At 33.4% G+C, this 14,959-nt stretch overlaps 1 non-coding gene across 1 annotated transcript; it reads left to right on the top strand.

Moving 5' to 3' along the window:
* Positions 1–6,946: 6,946 nt before the first annotated feature.
* LOC121220591 (small nucleolar RNA R71) lies at positions 6,947–7,052 on the top strand. Its single transcript, XR_005917812.1, has one exon. It is a non-coding gene; the product is annotated as a small nucleolar RNA R71 (small nucleolar RNA).
* The last annotated feature ends 7,907 nt before the right edge of the window (positions 7,053–14,959 follow it).

Consider the following 14,959-nt stretch of genomic DNA (forward strand, 5'->3'; position numbering starts at 1 on the left):
TTCAAATCAATAATAATTATCAATATAAAAAAACATAGTTTTCACAACATATTCGGTTTGGAATCACTTACTTGTCATAATCCATAAAGATGGGTTTTATCTCTCTTAATGGACAAATAAAACATCCTCATAAAAAGTATAATTTAAATAATAACGGTTTTATCAATATAAAACATAGACTTAAATTTGTTAGTGTTAAAACCCACACCTGATCGTAGATCCGATGTGTAACAACCCTCTAAAAGATCCCACATGTGGATCTCACAATTAGATTACCTAATCAATCAAAAAATAGCGATCTTACGTTAATAACGATTGTAATTAATGTTGATGTAATAGTTATTGATTTCTATTAGTACTTACCCTTAGAAAAATAATCACTTGGATTAGTGATTTCGATTCCTATGCTAATGATTTCTCGAGTTGGTATCGATCCACCCTTCGGTAAACATGACATACGAGATGTCAACATTTGAGAAAATAAATCACTAAGGCTCTCAAAAGCATTTGGCCAAGAGAAGAAAATAATAAGAGAAAAATATTTCTACACAACCCTTACACTTACTCTATTATGATTGGAACATAAGGATCAATAGATCATTTTGAACACGAATCGGAGACGAAAGGAGGATCTAAATAGGAGAACTATTTTTGAAAATAAGTCCATGAAAGAGTTTAAGATTAAGAACTAATTTAAAATAAATAATGCATAATTTTTTGTGATTAAAAAGAATAAAAAAGGTTGAAATTTGAAGAAGAAATCACAACCGTTGGCGGTGGTGCTACGGCGATGATGACGGCGAGCTGGTGACAGAGGCAGTTGTTTGACGGAGGAGGAAAAAAATAAGAGAGTTTCAGTCACTAACTTGAAGAAGGGGAAATGAGAAGAGGAAAAATAAGAAAATAAGTGGTGTTGCGCAGTGGCGCGCAGTGGTGCCACGGTGGTGGAGGGCGACGCTAGGTGCGGCGTTGGAGAAAAAAAAGAGGAGAGGTGGCAAGGTGGTGGTTCGACGGTGTAATGATGGTGGTGGAAAGCTAAAAATGGTGGAGGAAAAAGGAAAAGAAAGCAAAAAGGGGAGGTTGAGAACAAAATAGAAGAGACAAAAGAGACAAAAGGGTGGTGCGACAATGAGAGGGAAGAGTGAGAGAATGGATGAAAAAAGTGTGGTCAACCTTTTCTAGGTTCAATGAACCATTCATAGTGCAAAAATTGGGAGAACAATAAGTTAGGGGGACAAAGGAGTGAAAAAGGGGTCATGGTCTCCATGGATAAGGTATGTTGACCAAAAGAAAAAGAAAGAATCTTCCTTTTTTTTGGCAAGCAAGGTTGGGCGGCAATGAGGCTTTAAGCACATAAGAAAAATCACAAAAATTAAATAAAAAGGGTGTTGGTGAGGAAAATTAAACCTAGGACCTAAATAAATTAATTAAAGCTTTTAACCACTCTACCATTCACTTATTTCGTTTTCATTTTAGCAAGAAAATAATTAAAACATATGATGTGACCTTTGTTAAGGTTGGAAACACAATTGCACCCTATAGAGAATAATGAGAGGGAATGAATTCGAACACTAATCATCAATGATAGCTCTACCATTACTCTTTGGGCATGACCAGTCTCGGTTTATTGACCTAAATTCTCAATTTCACAGATATACTATTAACAACAAACTTTTAGGAAAACAAATTCTCAATAAATGCAAGTTATGATTAGAATGGATCGTAAAAGTGCCTTCATTGATGCCAAATGCTACTCGATCCTCTCGATGTCTGGTAGTATAAACCAGTCTTTGATTTTGTTTCTAAGTCAAAGCTTTTAAATAGGATGACATTGTGAATGATTCGTAACACAGTGCTCCGCAGACCCACTTCTTAGGCATATTTCTGACTTTTTCAACACTCGCTTGAATAATGCTTATTACAATTATTACAAACAAAAATTTCTCGTTGATCCAATAGAAACTCCAGTATTATCTTTTACAATATTATGTTGTGGTTTGTCCTCTCTGGATCGCTTTAAATGTCACAAATTTGGGCTAATATAACTAGACTTCCTCTTATTCTGTACTTTATTATTTTCCTTTCTTTCATGTTCCAACTACTTACTCTCTTCTAAAATCTCGTTCTTCTTAACCGTAGTGTCGAAAAACTTTTTCTTCAATTTCCAACATTGCTTGGAATATTGCATCATCTTTAGTCTATTGATTTCTGCTTTTAGCGATAGACGTATTAACGATGTAATTTATCGCAGAGTTAGACACAATTCCTTAAAAAGCTAATGACTAATCATGAACTACTCGATGTTGCGCTCCTCAAAATCACATACCAAGAGTCTGCATACCTTGGATTTTCATTTCACCTATTTTTTGCTCCTTTGTCCCCAAATGCTCTCCTAAGCATAAAAACATGGATTTAAAGGATTAGAAGCATAAAATTCAACATTAACATCGAATAATAACCCAAAAATGCATTAAGAATGAAGCTAAAACATGTTATTTTAACACCTATAAAATATCCCCACACTTAAGTATTTGCTTGTCCTCAAGCAAAATCCTCAACCCACAATCAAGTTAAATTCTCTCAATTTATTATTTCCACCGATAATGTCTTAGGATAATCTATAGATAATCATGCATTGGAAATTCACACTAAAATGACACTAAGCAGCACAAGCAATCCAATCAACGAATTTAAAGCTTTAAAAACATTAGGCATCTACCCTATCTCAAAAATTAACTGAAATTCAAACTTAATAAGAAATAACATCCTCACTAAAGATTCACTCAAAGCACTCAAAGTGTTTAAGGTTCAAGTAATATGCACTCAATAGTCAAATGAAAAATGTCATTACCATAGGCTTGCTTGAAAATCAAATCTTCACCACTGTAGAATGAGATGACATACCAATTAAGAGGTCTTTACAAGGCTGTAATGGGGCCTAGGTTGAGGGTATGGAAAAGGTTAGAAAAGTTAGTTCTAATCGAGGATCGAGTTGATAAGGTACCAAATTAGAGAAGAAACATTTGCTGAATTAAAAGAATTTACATCAACAAGAAATAAAGAATAAAAATGAGCTTTTCAACACATTATGAAGCTAATGATTCAAGCTCAATCATTTTTTTTCATTTTTTAGTTTTTTTCTGTTTTTTTAAGAACAAAGTAAAATTCAGCAATGCAAATGATGGAACATAATTTGGCAACTAACCAAATCAAATCTCGATAAAAAGTGAGTCAATAAAAGGGATAATTTAAAACATTAGATACAAGTTACAGGTTAATATTAACGAGTTAAACAAAAAAAATGTGTTAGGACCAACGAGGTTCACTAAGGGTTAATACAACGGGTAAGCTGATTAAAGGTTGGGTGGGTTAAATCATAAATGCTTCTATCATCTCAGTATATCAAATCAATAATGTGGTCTTGCCATGTATAACCGAAGCAAGTTCTAGGATAATAGATCAAGTCGACATACTCACAACCAAAAATAAAATGAGCATGAAAAGATATATGCTTTATAGGCTTAAAAACTCAAAAAATTATGGTTTTGATGTCAAACTTGTAAATTTAAAATTACAGGATAATGATTCAATTCAGAGAGACAACCTAATACAATAATTTCTAAAAAGTGGCTTATCTTGAATCTCGTGTGTCTTAAAGTATAAATCACACAATTCACAAAAATCCACAAATAAATCTCAAAACAGAATCAATAAAGACTCCAAATTAAAAGAAATTACTTCAATGGTAGTTGTGAGAAATTTACTTAAAAACAAAAAACAATTCAAGGATTTTATCGCATAAGCATATAAATAACCTCTCCACACTTAAGATGTATATTATCCTCAATGTACAAACAGATAGAAACATAATAAGAAAAATATAACAAGGGAGGGAGAGAACTAAAATTGCCCTAAATTTGGATTAATTTGTTGGAATAGTAAAAACCTAAATCGTAGGCGATTTTAAATGAAGTACATGTTTCCAAGCAAACTATTAAGAAAATAGGCAAAAAAAAGATATAGAGATTACAAACTAGAAAAAATAATTAAAAAGACATAACAAAAAATGCATAATAAAAAAAGTAAAATAAAATATATAAATCCAGAAAATAAACTAATAAATAAATATAAATATATAAATCTAGAAAAAAAAGGGATTGGTATAGTGAGGAACAAAGGAATAAAAAATAGCTTTAAAGAGGAAAAAATAGTACATGGCCATGTGAGCCACACGACCATGTGGAATCAGTCTGGCCGTGTGTGATAAAAAAGAGGTAAAAATAAGCCTAGTATCCATATGGCCTAGGACACGCCCGTGTGTCACACACGATCGTGTGAAATGATCGTTCGCTTTTCCCACGCCCGTGTGTGAGGGCATGTGGATCACATGGTCTATCACATGCTCGTGTTCTAGGCCGTGTGTCTCACACGGCCATGTCTCTAGGAACAAAGGAATAAAAAATAGCTTTAAAGAGGAAAAAAATAGTACATGGCCATGTGAGCCACACGACCCTGTGGAATCAGTCAGATCGTGTGTGATAAAAATAGGTAAAAATAAGCCAGTATCCATACTACTTAGGGCACGCCAATGTGTCACATACAGCCGTGTGCGATGATTATTCGCTTCTCCCACGCTCGTGTGTGAGGGCGCATGGATCACACGGTGCACCACATGCCTGTGTTCTAGGCTGTATGTCTCACAAGACCATGTCTCTAGGGCGTGTAACTCTTTGTGTCCATGTGGGTTAAAATAAAATTGAAAAAATTAGGTCTAGTATGGACATGGCCGTGTGGATTACCCCAAATCTTGTGGACCTTTTTTTTCTAATTGTTTCAAAAAAAATTTAATTTTTTTCTTTTTTTAATTTTTTTTCAAGATTTTTTTCTTTTCTTTTTTTTCCAAAAGGTTTTTTCTTTTCTTTTCTTTTCTTTTTTCAATTTTTTTAAATAACATGAAATTAAAAAGAAGAAATAAGTAAAATAAAACACTCTGGTTGCCTTGCAAGAAGCACTTACTTAGAGTCTAAGTTCGACTTCCCTTTTTAAGCTAATTGTTAAAGTGGATATTGGAGCCGAAGCTCCTTTCTCTTGTTGTTAGTGTTACCACCAAAATAAAGTTTGAGGCGAAAATTATTTACCTTGAATACGTCGTAATCAGGGTGTGTTACCTTAATAGTTTCGTATGGAAATACATTTTGTACCACAAATGGGTTCGACCCTCTTGACTTAAGCTACGAAGAGAACATTCGTAGATTTGATTTGTCTAACAGCACTTTATCCCTGACTTTGAATTGGTTCGTCCTTTTTACATGCACATCATGGCATTATATTGTTACTTTATTGTGCTTTCTCAGTTTCTCATTAACCTTTGTTTATCATTCATCTAGTTCATTGAGCTGTACCATTTGATCTCTACTCGTCCCTTGATTTGTATCACCTTGAGAAGGATACGGTTTGAATACGCATTCATTAGTGAATTCCTGCAAAGAATGTTGAACCGCATGATTACTAACATTAACAGAATGACAAGTATCATCTCTTTCACTAAGAACTCTAACAAAATCACGTGCTTGAAGAGGAACATTTTCATCACCTACACTCAACACAAGTTCACCACTACCCACATCAATAACAGTTCTAGCATGGGCTAAAAATGGTCGACCTAAGATCATGGGTATTTCAATATCCTTATCCATGTCCAATATAATAAAATTAACAGAGAATATAAATTTATCGACTTTAACAAGTACATCTTCAATAATACCCCTAGGATACCTAATTGAATATTCATCCTAGTGGGTTTTGGTTCCCCGAGACCAAGTTGTTTGAACATTTTGTAAGGCATAACATTTATACTAGCCCTCAAATCAGCCAAAGTTTTTTCAACATTTAAACTACCAATAAGATAAGGAATAGTAAAACTCCCAGAATCTTTAAGCTTGTTGGGTAGTTTATTTTGGAGAATGGTCAAGAAATCCTCATTGAGCTCCACAGTCGACAAGTCATCTAACTTTCTTTTATTTGTTAATAACTTGTTTAAAAATTTTGCATATTTAGGCATCTGCAAAAAAGTTTCAACAAAAGGCGAGTTAATATGCAATTTTTTTAAAAGCTCAAGAAGTTTACCATATTGTTCTTTTATGCGGTCTTGTTTCAGTGCTACTAGATATGGAATTCATGGTTTGTATTCTCTAGCCACTGGCATATGCTCTTTCTTGCTTTCCTCAACCCAATCGTTTTTCTCAACAGCTTCTAGATTTATCGTTTTTTCAGGCTTAACTAACCCTTTCACACTTTTAACAGTGATTGCGAGGACTTGCTCATTTGGGTTAGTTTTAGTGTTACTAGGTAAGCTACCTTGCTGTCTCTCTGGAACCAGTTTAGCAAGCTGTCCAATATGATTTTTAATCTCTTGAATCGATGCTTTCTGATTTTTCAAAACTGTTTCAGTGTTTTGAAATCGTGTTTCAGACACTGAAATAAATTTGGCTATCATCTCCTCAAGGATCAATTTCTTTTCGTACTGATAAGGTTGCTAAAAACCTAGAGGGCGACCTTTGATTTCCTTGACCACCCCAAGAAAAATTTGGATGATTCCTCCATCCTAGATTATAGTTACTGCTATAGGGGTTATTTTAAGGTCTAGAATTGTTACCCATTAAGTTAACTTGCTGATGCTCCATGCTAGAATCGAAGGGTAAACTTTCTGAATTAATCATCCACCCTCCATTCGCATCACATTGTACTACTAGATTCACCTGCTTAGAAAAATTCAGACCATTAATTTTCTTACCAAGAGCTTCAACTTGACTTGCTAACATAGAAATTGCATCAATATTAAAAGCAAATGTTGCTTTAATCGGTTTCTTTCTCTTGAGTTGCCTCTAGTGTCTTATTATTCAATGTTTCGCCCGCTGTTGCATCAATTAGTTGCCTAATCGAAGGTAACTAATGATGAAGGCACCTTTTCAAAAGATCCTTAATCTCTCTCATGTATCATATAATGTCTCTAAATCAATTTGAGCATAAGAAGAAATGTCGTTCCTCAACTTAATTGTTTTAGCCGGTGGGAAGTACTTCAACAGAAAATTTTTATTCATCTGATCTCAAGTCATGATAGAACCTCGTGGAAATGAATTCAACCACTATTTTGTCTCTAGAAAGTTAGCCAAATGAGCATCCAGATCTTCATTTTACAACCCATCAAACTAAACATTTTGTTGTACCATCTGAATTATGTTCGACTTTAGCTCAAGTTTGTTTGCCGAAATAGTCAGTCTGACGATACTCAATTCGACCCTAATCAGAGTAGGCTTAGCATAATCAAACATAGTATGAGGAGGAGGAGGCTGCTGATTATTTTGATTATCATCCATTTCCATAGTAATATCCTTTTCCTCTTAATCGTCTATTAAAATCTATTGACTTTGCCTTGCTTCTTTAACTTCTATTCGATTTCTGTGAGTAGTTTTCTCGATTTCACTATCATTAACTAACGGTTCCAACGGGTTTCCTCTAGTCATAAACCAAAAGAACCTGTTAAAATCAAACAAACGAAAAATTAAAATGTAAAATTATATTTAAAAAATATATTAAAATAAAAATAAAAAATTACTAAATTAATAGAAATAAAATTTTCCTAATATTTTAGTCCCCAAAAATGACGCCAAAAACTTGATATCCACGAAACTAACTAAAAATTTGACTAAGGCAAGTGTACCTACCAATTAATAGTATAGTTACGGTGAGAAAAGATATCATTCCTACAAAGACTAAAAGTACTAGTAATTACCATCTTTCTATTATTTAATCGATAAATTTGAGTAATTGATTGATAACTAAAATTAACTACATTAATTAAGTATGAACGCGACAAAGAATAAACCAGGAAAATAATCGAGTAAACAACCAAGAAGCGAAACAATACCCAGGAAAGAATTCACCTAGATTTTATCTGTCATTATCAATCTAAATTACGCAGTTTCTTCACTTAGTATCTTGATCCGTAGAAATTCTTAAATTATGCTAATATCTTTCTTCAGGAATATGAGCAACTGACTCTAGGTTGATTAATTGAAATTTCTTTTTAATTAAAACCTCTATTATCGCATTAACTCGATCTATGGATTTCCCTATTGGATTTGACTCTAATTCGGTAGATTTATGTCGTCCTATTTTTAGGATTGCATACAACTCTACTCAATTACGTTAGATTTACTCTTAAACATGGTTTATTCCTTCTCCGATTGAACCACACCAAATATGGATAAATAGTCTAAAAATATTAAACCAAGGATTAAACACACATAATTGAGAACAAGATTGTAACAACCCATTTTCAGTGAAATCGGAACAGTGGTTTCGAGACCAAAAATCTGAAGTTGGAAAATTTCATTTTTATTAATATTATATGGTCTAAAATATGATAAAAATACTATATAAAAGTTTCGTTAAGAAATTTTACTGTTTACATACCTAATTTGATGTAAAGGACTAAATTGCATAAAGTGCAAAAGTTGAATTCTAGTAGCTAAAGGGATTAAATAGCTATATAATTTAAATTGAAGGTCTTATATAGCAAATAGACCATTTAGAGTAGTTAGTAGTTAAGCATGATTACTCATTATTGGAATTTTAATAAATTATTAAGGTTAATTTTGGAAAAATTAAAGATTTAGGTGATGATAATAATTATTTTATTATATTATCATCCATTCTCATCATCTTTACCAAAAATAAAAGAAAAAAAGATGAAAACCCTAGCCATGGAAGCTTAAGTTTTTAGCAAGCTTATTTTGCTCATTTAGGTAAGTATTTTTGTCCAATTTTTAATGATTTTTATGTTTTTGAGATCGTTATAGCTTAATCTAGCTATCTCGGGGATTAATTTGCAAAACTGTTAAAGTATTAGGATTTTTCCATTGATGAGTATGCTTGAATATCGAAGTTTTATGATAGAAAATGAAAGGTTGTAGTTGGATAAACAACTTTTGTAAAGAGAATTTTAATGAAATTCTCAATTAGGGATTAAATTGAAAATATGATAAATTTATGATAAAATTCTACTTGTGAAAATACATGGGCTGCTATTAATATGTATGAAAATTGGCTAGGCCTGAGTAAGGATTAAATTGTATGAATTTCATTTTTCGAGCTTAGGGACGAAATTACAATTAGTTTTTTATAGGGCCAAAATAGTAATTTTTCCAAAAATGTGTGTTAGACTAAATTGAATATGAATTGTATTAAATTGAGTTAAATTCATTCATATAGATCCGGATAGACCTAATATGGAGTTAGATCGAGGTAAAGAGAAAATATCCCATTAATCGCCTTAATATCTACATACACTTGTCGAGGTAAGTTCGTGTAATTAAATTGTACATTAATATGTGTTAAATTGAATTATTGTTTGTGAATTGTACAATTTCCATGAATAAATACCGATTGTATATTCGACGATTACCAAGTCCTAAGTGAACCTTATAAAATTCATAGGATACAAATGACATGCCATTAGCGTTACCAATTTGGTTAGGGTCCTGCATGTGTTGCGAACACACCATAGCTCGTATGAGCTTCCCGTTATACAGCTTGCATGAGCTTCCCGTTATTCAACTAGGAGGAGCTTCCTATTTACAGCTCGTATGAGCATACATGAATATGAATTGACAGATTACAGTTCAGTACACCTCATGTGTACTACCCATGTATCCAACGATATTCTAAATGGTTCAAGAGGCATAGTTCTGTTATGAAATCATATGAGTCTGATATGAACTATTACCGATATATACATGAAATACATGAAATATGATTATTTGATGAATTCAACCATGTGTGCTAGATTTTATATGTGATTTTCGTGGCTAATATGTTGGTGATCATGTGTTTAGGCTTTTGGCAAAATTGGTTGAGATATGCTATGTTTACTTACCTATTGTATAGATATATGGTAAGTTAAATTCCTTGTTATACGAACTTACTAAGCTTAAATGCTTACTCTGTGATATTTTCCATGTTTTATAGTAATTCGGAAGCTCATTTGGGTTGGAAGCTGCTCAGAGCTATTTCACTCTATCCATCGGCACTTTTGGTACTTTCAGTAAATTAATTCCAGTTATAATGTCATGTATAGGATATTTGGCCAATGTTGTTATATAAATGTTTTGTTGAGACAAGTCGTTTGAATGGCTTGTGTTTAATATATTTTGATGTGTTTTATATATATGTGGTCTTAACATATTTAATGTATGTTTGATATGAATATTATATGATGTGAAATGTTTGAAATTTCTGTCTACTTGTTCTGTAAACTCTGGTAATGCTCCGTGACCTGTTTCGGTGACGGATTTGGGTTAGGGGTGTTATATTTATTGGTATCAGAGCTAGAGTTTAGTCGATTCTCGGACTAACGTAGCATATACAAGTCTATCTATACATGTCATTATATAACCTGTGATAGTGTGATATCTCCTGACCGTTTTAAAACATGTTTTCATATAGGAATGTCATCCAACCGAGCTGATTCCGATGAAGTAGAGAGTAACGCTTAAGCCTCCGTTCAAAGAGTAGCTTCGACTGGTACAAGGCCCGTATTTGAGAGCTGGAGAGGAGAGGCTAAAGAGGCATTTTTCCAAATGGTGAGAAATGAGCTAGAAATTCAAGTAAGAGATTGATGGGAAAGTCATATCAGTCAGTATCGAAGAAATCAAAAAAAATATCACGACCGTTCTACTAACTCTGCGGGATACTCCGATAGAGATAGAGGTACCTTACATTCCAGTCCTAAATCTCAGACTACATCTATAGCGAGTGTGGGTAATGCTAGAAACATTAGACCCAAGTGCAAGCACTGTAACAAATCACATTTTGGTGAGTGCCGAATGAAGAGTGGAGCTTGTTTCAGATGTGGTTCCTTTGACCACTATCATAGAGATTGCACGTAGAAATCTGAAAAAGATAATATTCAAACTTCGAGGCCGAGCAACACAGCTACGAGAGGTAGACCACCTCGTAATCCTGGAAATGTGAGTGGTAGCTATGAGGTGATGAAAGACTTTACTATAAGGTTTGAAGCACAGACAACAGCTAGAGCTTATGCTATTCGTGTGCGTAAAGATGCTTCTGCACCAGATGTTATTACCTGTACTTTCTCTCTTATTGATACTGATGTAACTGCTTTAATTGATCTTGGTTCGACCCATTCATATGTTTACACAAAATTAGCGTTTAGTAAAAATTTATCTGTTGAGTCCACTGAATTAGTGATTAAAGTATCGAACTCTCTAGGCCAGTATATGTTAGTTAATAAGGTTTACAAGAACTATCTGTTAATGATTCAGGGTTACTGTTCTCCGATTGATTTGATGCTATTACCATTTGATGAATTTGATGTGATATTGGGCAAGGATTGGCTAACTTTGCCTGATGCTGTGGTAAATTGTAGATGAAAGCATATAATATTGAAATGTCAGAATGGTGAAATGCTTCATATTGAATTAGATAAATTGAATGGATTGCCTATTGTGATAAATTGAAGTGTCTGAATCGAAGCTTGAATTAGTGCCAGTGGTTTGCGAGTATCCCGGCGTGTTTCCAGAGGAATTACTTGGATTACCACCGGTCAAATAAGTTCTTGCTATAAAACTTGTACTGGGAAAACCACCGATATCAATAGCACCATACAGAATGACTCCTACAGAGTTAAAAGAGTTGAAAGCACAGTTGCAATAGTTGACTGATAGGGGTTTTGCTCGACCTAGTTTTTCACCTTAGGGTGCACCGATTCTATTTGTTAAAAAAAAGGACGGATCGATGAAATTATGTATTGGCTACCGTCAACTCAACAAAGTTACAATCAAGAATAAATATTCACTGCCTCGCATTGATGATTTGTTTGCTCAGTTGAAAAGTGTCAGAGTGTTCTTGAAGATTGATCTTCGTTCTGGCTATTATCAGTTACGAGTGAAAGATTCAGAAGTACCAAAAACAACATTTACAACCAAGTACAGACATTATGAATTTCTTGTGATGCCGTTTGGTTTAACTAACGCACCTGCAGTATTTATGGATTTGATGAATAGAATTTTCAGACCATATTTAGATAGATTTGTTGTGGTTTTTATTAATGATATTCTGATATATTCCCGAGATGAGATTGAACATGCCGAGCATCTAAAAATTGTTCTACAAACTTTGCGAGATAAACAACTGTTTGCTAAATTTAGCAAATGTGAATTTTGGCTTCGGGAAGTTGGTTTTCTGGGACGTATAGTATCAACTGAAACCATCAGAGTTGATCCGAATAAAATTTCAGCGATTGTTAACTCGAAACCACAGAGAAACGTATCTGAAGTCAGAAGTTTTCTGGGATTAGCTGGTTATTACTGGAGATTTGTAAAAGGGTTTTCGATGATAGCTACACCGATGACACAACTATTACAGAAAGATGTGAAATTTGAATGGTCTGATAAATGTCAGCAAAGTTTTAATCCGTCATGTGTCATTGAATGGTTTATCAGATGATAGCTACATCGATGACACGACTCTTGTAACTCACTCCAATTTTCTGGTTTTCGCTCATTTTTCACTCATTTTGCTTTCAAATGCTCTCTTAAGTATAAAAACATGGATTTAAAGGATTGGGAGCATAAAATTTACCATTAACATCGAATAATCACCCAAAAACGCATTAAGAATGAGGCTAAAACATGTTACTTTTAGCATCTATCATCATACTTGTGTTTTCGACTTAGTAGATATTCGTTGTTCTTGGCTTTCAATCAAACGATCTTCTCTGCTATTCTTGTACAACGAACTTTTTCGAGTATGGAAATATATATTTAATATTTGGGGTGAAAATGGAAATATTCTCTTCTTTAATAGAAACCAATATAATTTTTATTTTGGAAATATATATTTAATATTTGAAAATAAATTATATCTATTTTTTGGAAGAGTAACAATTTTTCCAAAATTGTGTTCATAGCTCTACTGGTGCCATCTATTTATAGGAAGAGAAGGTAATTGTTGAGTTGTAATGGTTTATTTCAAATAGAAAAATAACTTCCTACTTAAAGTAGAAGTGGGTGGAAGACACATTCTAGTATTCCTTCTAGGATTGACACCCCCTTCATGTTATATGAGGGGTTTTGTGCCTCTCTCACATTAGGTCCAATGACGAGTATTTTTTTGGCCTTTTAATATGATCTAACCCGATTCAGTTTTCTATTTCCCAAAATAAACTTTAATATTTTATATTAAATAATTTTGCCATCCCTATTTTATCCCTAGTAAAATTTTGGCAATTTTAGCCCCGATAATTTTTTTGACGATTTTACCCTTGGTAAAATTTTAAGAAAATATGTTTAATATTTCATAACTCAACATGTTTACTGTGACTAAATGATTTATTTTTATTTTTTAGCTTTAAAATAACTCAAAACCAAACTCATTCTTCTGATAATTTTTAAGTATTACATATGGAATTATAAATGGATCATTTCCATTTCCATTTTTGGAAACCTACAATCATTTCCAAATGATTCTATTTTTTTATTTGGGAAAAAGCTATAATCATTTATGAATGTTTTTCATTTCTCTTTTCCTGTTCATTCTGTTCATTTCTATTCAAACTTGCAATTTATTTCTGGTTTCAACAAGCTAGTAGAGAAACTGACTGGACATATGTAATTAGGGCTTAAATAATTTATAATTAAGTTCCAACTTTTCACCTATTAATTATAAACTCATTTAGTCACGAAGTCATTCCACTATAGTATCGTGATTGAGCTCTCCCTAACCACATACCTTTTCAAAAGCAACTACTCTGTGCTCGTCCAATGACATTATCATAAGTATGTTACCCTTATAGGATATCCTTTATCTCTTTAGGATAATATCCGCTCTCCCAATATGATCCCATTTTATCTCATAGTAACCATTATATCTTTTTTCATGAAAATTCAATTACTATTGAATAGCAATTAAGTCATTCATCACAAAGTCGAAATGTAACACCTCTAGCCCGTATCTGTAGCCAGAACAAGGTTTAGGAGCGTTACTAGATTTTATAGATCAAACTCATATATTTCATATTACTTCAAATTCGTATTAGAAATTGATAATAAATTAATCATATCATCCCTTATATGAGCCCTCGAGGCCCAAAATATACATTAGAAACAAATCAGGACTAAATCGGAATCTCAAAGAATTTTTTGCGAAATTTTAAAATTTTTCTAAAGTGCAGGACACACACGCCCGTGTGGTTAGGCCGTGTGGCCCACATGGCCAAGTGATATACCTGTGTCTTAGGCCGTGTAACTCTCTAACTTGGGTCACATGGCCAAGGCACACGTCCGTGTGTTAGGCCGTGTGAAAATTTTAATTTTCATTAATTAGGTTCAGGAGCCACACGGCCAAGCCACATGCCCGTGTGCAAAGCCGTGTGATCAAATCTGAGCATTCTATTTTGACATTTTTAAGTTGCAGGGGACACACGGCCAGAACACACGCCCATGTGCTAGGCTGTGTGTCATACACGGCTGAGGCACACGTCCGTGTCTCTGCCCGTGTGGACAAAATAAGGTCATTTCCAAGCCTTATTTCTCACCCAATTTCACCTTTCACCTACATAAACACTTAAACACATTCACCAATCAATTCAAGACATTTAAACCAAGCCAAAACCAAGTCTTATGCATGATATTTCATCACATGTATTCGTATATTCAATTTTACCTAATTGATCAAAATTCACATTTATGCATACTTTATCAAGTATGCTATCTCCATCCATTCATCCATATGCTTACCATCATTAAACCATTTCAATTTCACACATCAACATATTAAGACCATATATATATACACATCTCAAAATATACCAAACATAAGCCATACCAATGGCTAGTTACAACCAAAATATTTAAAATGCCAACAATGGCTAAATTAA

The sequence above is a fragment of the Gossypium hirsutum genome, chromosome D08 (genome assembly GCF_007990345.1).
Source record: "Gossypium hirsutum isolate 1008001.06 chromosome D08, Gossypium_hirsutum_v2.1, whole genome shotgun sequence".
Classification (NCBI taxonomy): Eukaryota; Viridiplantae; Streptophyta; class Magnoliopsida; order Malvales; family Malvaceae; genus Gossypium; species Gossypium hirsutum.